The following is a 6,572-nucleotide window of genomic DNA, read 5'->3' on the forward strand; positions in this document are numbered from 1 at the left end:
ACATCTTATTAAAAAGGTGTTGCTGAGTCTAGAATCTATCTTAACAAAGTAGTTTGGTGATGATTTTATAGATTAGAAGTGATACCTGGTCAACCACATAATATTTGAATGAAAAGTTTAACTAATTTTTATATTAAAGTTTCTTTTGGAAAATAATCAAATATATACACTAAATTGTGTTTAAAGTTTAAAAAGTGTATATTCAATAAATAGGTCATAAACATACAGATTAATGGAAGTACATGTGGAAGAAATTTAATTGTTCTACTGTTTCTCGTTTTACTAACTTCAGAGAAGTCCTTAAAAAAATAAAACGCATAGTTATGGCCTTTCTTTGACTCTGCTCCTTTCTTACTGAAAGGAATGTAGGTGTGATTGCTGGCTGCTGGCTGAATTTGAATCACCATAATGGAATATATGTGCAATTGTGACATGCTAAGGATAGAAGCACCAATAAAAGGAGTCAGATTCCCTAATACTTAGTGAAACTACCGTACCATCACTACTAGATTGCATGCTGCCTACAGATTGGCATTTTCAATTAGAGAATTAAATGCTTTTTTTAAATTATTTTTAGTAATTTTGGTATAAAGTTTAATCTAATCCTCTCTTTTTTCACTCTTTCTCTCACTCATTTTCTCTCACACATGATATGCAGTAAATATATAGACACCACATATAGTTACTGAATTACATTTTGCTATTTACTTGATTTTCTGTTCCTTAAGTTATTAAGAAGATTAAAAATTGTCAGAGCATAAACATCTAAAAATGAGAACTGAATATATTAGTAACAAACTCTTCAATATATAACTTTTTCATTAGTAAATGGGTGGAGGATGGAGCCCAAAATGTGTGTCAGTGACAGTTGAAAGAAAAACCAAACTGATTAATTTTTATATAAATAAAATAAAATGAGAAAACTGTCTATGACAAGTTTAACAAATTTCCTCTAAGATAAAATAAGTATACTTTATTGAGTGAGGCCTAGTCACTTTTTCTTAAAAAGTTAAAACTTTTCTTGATCACAAATTCACATGAGATTTTAAAAAGATATAATTTATGAGTGGAAACCAATAACGTTAATATGCAAGCATTTTCATTAATTGACTCTCTGTTGGTTGTGATGCAGTTTCTATCTTTTCATGTATCAGATATATTAAAAGAAATAATACTGAAAAGATGCCTTTAGGAAATATGTATTCAGATATCCCGAATCTAAGACTGATAAAATCTATTGTTCAAAAAGAAACTATTATATGGTATGTACTATTTTTATCATAATTATATTGTGAAAACATTTTAATTGGAAATTGTTGCTATGTCTAGACTGCATCATTACAAGCATAAAGAAGTAAATAAATTTATCCAGTAATTATACTTTGATTTTGTGAATTCAAGCTTTTAAGTCTCAGTATAGCAAATTATTTAAATAGTGTTTAAGAATGCGTTATTTGTTTTAATTAATGATGTCTATTTTCTTGATATCATGATGAAACATCATATTATGTAATTTTAATAATGCTGAGTGTTTTACTAACTTTTGTTATGATTCTTGCATTCTGCATATGAATGCACTATGTTCTTTACTGTTTCCTTGTCTATTGAATATTTAATATAGAGAAGGTATGAATATTAACTATTGCAATGTGATTATTTAATAAATCATTATCTAAAATATCCTGTTTGCTGAAGGAGTAGTTGAAAATATATAAAGAAATCTAGGAATATATATATTTTAATTACATGAACCAAAGTGATGTGAAGAATAGACATTGGAAAGGCATCACAATTTATAGTTAGAATAGCCAACTATGTAATTTGTATAAAAATACATGTATTTTTATCTAACTACACAGAGAGGAATCACAATATCAGAAATGCATGAAGAGTTGTGTTTTTGTTTTTTATTGTTTTTTTTTATTTTTCATAGGATAGCCAACAAGATTTAACATCATTTGGTTTTCATAATTTGTTGCTTTGATTTAAACCACAGAGATAATTTTGAGGTGGAAGTTTGAATATGTAAAAATAGTCTGGATATGTGAAATCTTACATATATGAAAGATATCTAACTGGTCAAGGCTATTAACAAAAATCATACACTAATGTAGAATGTTTTATGTTATATATGAAGATATTTTTCCATTTAATATAAAAAGGTGGTTGTGATTTAAAGGAAATCAAATAATTTAGAGAAACTAAAGTGTAATCAAGTACTGGGGGACTGACATTCAAAATTTAATCACGATTACTGAAAGTACAAACATTTCTCTACCATCTCTTGGCATACTAACCAAATTTATTATTCCATCCTTTCATCTACAAACCAGTGAAATTTCAGCTAATATTTGTGTTTTCTGAGAACAGAATCTGTAACTCAAATGACTAGAGAAGGGACATAAGTAAGGTATTTAATGGAGGTATGAATATTGGTTAACCATTATGTCTAGTTTTGTTATTTTAACACGTATATTTTTTACACAAAGTAAAGATGTCTGAGTATTTTACTCCTCCCAAGGAAATATTATACTCCATTTTATAAAATATGACAGCTCTGTTAGTGTTGTAGTCAAACTTTTGGCAGAGATTAGGTATGAAAATATTTCACTTTTGTCTAAATTTTATCAAGTGCAATGACAAATGGCAGCTGAATTGATCACCATGTCAGAGAAACCACAAAGAGGTACAAGGAGCATGATGGACTAGCAGCCATGCCCTGACTAAGAGGGAAAAGTTACTCAGTACCTCCCATTGTTACCTTTGAAGAATGTTGGCTAGAGGTTACAGAAATCCCAATTTTTCAATAGAAGCTGGAAATCTGAATTCTTATAAGAAATATCTGAAATTTAAGATTGACAACTGTATACTTAATCACCAAACAATATGCTTGCCAACAGCCTCTCAGCCACAGAACACCTGATTTACAGGATCCTCATATCTAATGACAACAAATGCATGACCTTTGTTTTCTTGTTACAAAGTATATTAACCTCTATTACCTTTTAGAAAAAAATCTTCAATGTAAAATTTTGTGTTGGTTATTCCACACCCTTCCCTCCACCTGTCACGTTCATGTTCTGAGATAAAACAAAGGCTGAGAGGCACGAAGGAAATTGCCTAAGATTCTAAAACATGTGAACTGTGGAGCCAGGACTTAATAAAGTCTAAATGTTATGATTTCACAGTCTATGTTTTGCCAGGGAAATGTTAGTTTCAGCCAAAATATCTTTGGCTCTGCAGATTCATTTGTTTAAAGGTAAATTGGACAAGGTATGGCAATCTTTTCTGTCCCCAGTGAGCTCCCTAACAAAAATGTAAACAAATACACCACTACTAGTTCCAAAATTACATATACTACTCAACTGAACCCATCACAACATTAATAATAATTTATAGTATATTTCTACAACCATTAATAATACTATAGTTATAAAAATCATTACAGCCACAAAACTACTTCATTTACATAAATAATTACTACACTCCTATATGTATGTGTGTGTGTGTGTATATATATATATATATATATATATATATATACACACATATATATATAACATTTACTAATTTATTTAGTGCTACTTAGATGTTGTTATGTATTCTAAATAAATTGTCCCTTAATTCTCTATTAATCCTTTGTTATAGCTATAATTATACATGATCACAATTGTTAGAAAAAAGATAAGGAGGAGGAGAATACTTGAGAATTAAAGAGTTGTAATGATTTTCCAATTTTCCACATCTAGTAAATAATAGAACTAAGATCCTTATTTGAGTCTCGATGACAGCAAAAGCCTCTGCTACTTTACATTCGATGTTTTTACTAATCTATTCATTATTTGGGGCCAAATTTTCGTGGGATGAACGGACTCAAACTACAAATATATTCTGCTCATTTAGAGTGCAGCCTCCAGTTTTTCTGAAATTTAACAATTTTCCAAGATACTCTAACAAAAATTTAAATTAGCTTCTTTTTAATAAACTGCAGATTGGTATCTTTATTTCTCAGTCTTTGAATATAAATAAAACATGAATGTATAATGTAGCTTTAACAAGTATTTCTAAGGACCTTTGGAGAAAACTGTGGAAGAATTCTTTAATGAAACAACTTACAGGCTCTTCTCTCTTGGGTTCAGCTATTTAGGCATCCTTCCTTGAACACTGTATTACTTCTTAACCTTCTTTCTCCAGATTTTTTAGAATAACTGCTAGGTTTTTTCCGCAATATACTTAGACACAGTTTGTTCTGGTGTACACCCAAAATTTAAACCATGTTTTTTGTTGTTGTTGTTGTTCATGTTATGTCTGATATCAGCTTTAAAAGATTTCCAGAATGAATTCCTGAACACACACATTACTTTTAAACTTCCAACCATGCCATGCTTCCTTTGGCAATTTCTCTCTTGGCTGAGGCCTAATGTAGGCATTCTGTTTGTATTCACCTTTAATTTACCTTTTCTCCCTAAGTGTTATGTACTTGCAAAACTTATAAAAATCTGTTTCTTTTAACATCCAGAACAAACGTCAATTCTTTTATGAAAACTGTTATATGTTGATATAATAAATCACTCATTATGTCCCTAAACATTGCCAATTATAATCGAGTTTTAATACTTAAGACATCTTTCAATGACCACTTGTTTTTATATATTCTTCTTTTCATTATATTTTAACTAACTTGTAGTGAGAGACTATGTTTCATTTTGGCATTACCTGAGGCCAGAACCTAATGGGTTTTCATAATCCTTCTTTAATTTAATTTAGGCTTTTCCTTTTAAGATATCATTCCATTGGATAGGGTAACACAGTTTACATTAAGTTAATCTGTTACAAAAATACAAATTAGTAATTTTTTTCTGAACATCATGTTGTGGACAGTAAAGGTACAGTATTTATAAAATTAAAGTTTTTATGAAAAAGGTATAGGTCATTTGATGGGTAATCTTGTGATATTATCATTTTATTTTAATGATAAAATAAAATATTAATATTTTTAGTACACAACCATAAGTCTCTGTGCTGCTCTATCTTTTTTTCTTAATCAAATATGTTTCAGAATCAAAGTAAATTATTTTTGGAAGATTTCATTATTTTCTTCTATATTTTTTTATAGTAAAGTTATACAAATCAGAAATTCCAAAGCATAGGTGACATCAGCTTAAACAGAAATCAATACCTTCAAAGATAAAAAAAGTGTAAAATTTATTTTGAAATTATTACTGTAATATTTTATTAATAGCAACCATTATTTCTTTCTGAGAAGATAAACATTTACTACTGTAAGTAGAGGGATTGACTTGAAAATAACATCCTTGATGTATGTAAAATAAAGGAATAGACAGGTATGCACAAACTCTTAATTGTTAGGATACATTAAGTCCATATTGATTATCATGCTCCAAATTGTTATTTAGGAAGTAAGATTGATAAAATATGTAACAGATTTTTTATTTGCTTTTGTAAAGGCTAATACTTTTATAAAATTAAAAATTCCACAGGTACAAAAATGTAATTATTGCATGTTAAATTGAATGTTATATAACATGAATGTTTACTACACACATTTTATTATAAAGTAAAAAATAAATAAATAAATAAAAAGGAAAACTAAAGAAGCCAAGCCCAATGACATGACAAAATGGAAGTAGTAGAGGAATTGAAAAACAAAAGAGGTTCCGGAAATCTAGAGAGGTCATTTTGGCTGCATTTTTCCTGGCTCTGGAGCACCTCCCCCATGACGGGAGGGAATAAGGAGATGAAGGGCGAGGTGAGCACCATGTTCAGGGCTCTTCTGGGTCCTGGTTTACAGGACAGACAAGTGCAAGAGGCTCACGGCAGAAGTGGAAAAGCAGAGTAGGAAATTGGCAAAGAAGAAGGAGACAGTAACCGAGTCTACTGGCTGACAACAAAAGAAGATAGAGAGGCAGGAAGAGAAACTGAAGAATAACAACAGAGACCTGTCAGTGGTTCGAATGAAATCCGTGTTTGCAATTGGCTTTTGTTTTACTGCCCTAATGGGAATGTTCAAATCCATATTTGATGGTAGAATGGTGACCAAGTTTCCTTTTACCCCCCTTTCCTACATCCAAGGACTGCCTCATGGAAATCTGCTGGGTGACAACCACAGACTGTTCCTTCATCTCCCTCTATATTCTCTGTGCCATGTCCATGTGACAGAACAGCCAGAAGATTCTTGGCCTTGCCCCTTCGTGAACTGCCACCAAGCAGGCCCGTGGATTTCTTGGCCCTCCGCCTCTTTCTGGAACGTTCTCTTGAAATCAAGAAGAACTCTCTACTTCCTGTCATTTTTTTCCTAGGTCTTCAAATCAGACTGACAACTATTCTGTAGCAAGAGCCCTCGGCGGCCTTACCACATGGGCCACTTTCCAGTTTCAGTCATGTCTAGACTTTTTCAATAGGACTAGAATGAGAATGGCACCCAGCAAACAAACATGCCAGTGCTTTCAATCACAGGAGATTTTTTTAAATAAGTGTGTTGATTAGATAACTTCAGGTGATGTTTATATAATGAGACACTCTCTTTCTTGTGTTGCCAACGTGAACATTGT

The 6,572-nt window shown here is 31.1% G+C and overlaps 1 pseudogene; it reads left to right on the top strand.

Annotated features, from left to right (window-relative positions):
- The first annotated feature begins 2,643 nt into the window (after nt 1–2,643).
- LOC109457093 (calcium load-activated calcium channel) lies at nt 2,644–6,279 on the top strand (annotated as a pseudogene).
- Nucleotides 6,280–6,572: the final 293 nt, after the last annotated feature.

The sequence above is a fragment of the Rhinolophus sinicus genome, linkage group LG04, assembly GCF_036562045.2.
Source record: "Rhinolophus sinicus isolate RSC01 linkage group LG04, ASM3656204v1, whole genome shotgun sequence".
In the NCBI taxonomy this organism is placed as follows: domain Eukaryota; kingdom Metazoa; phylum Chordata; class Mammalia; order Chiroptera; family Rhinolophidae; genus Rhinolophus; species Rhinolophus sinicus.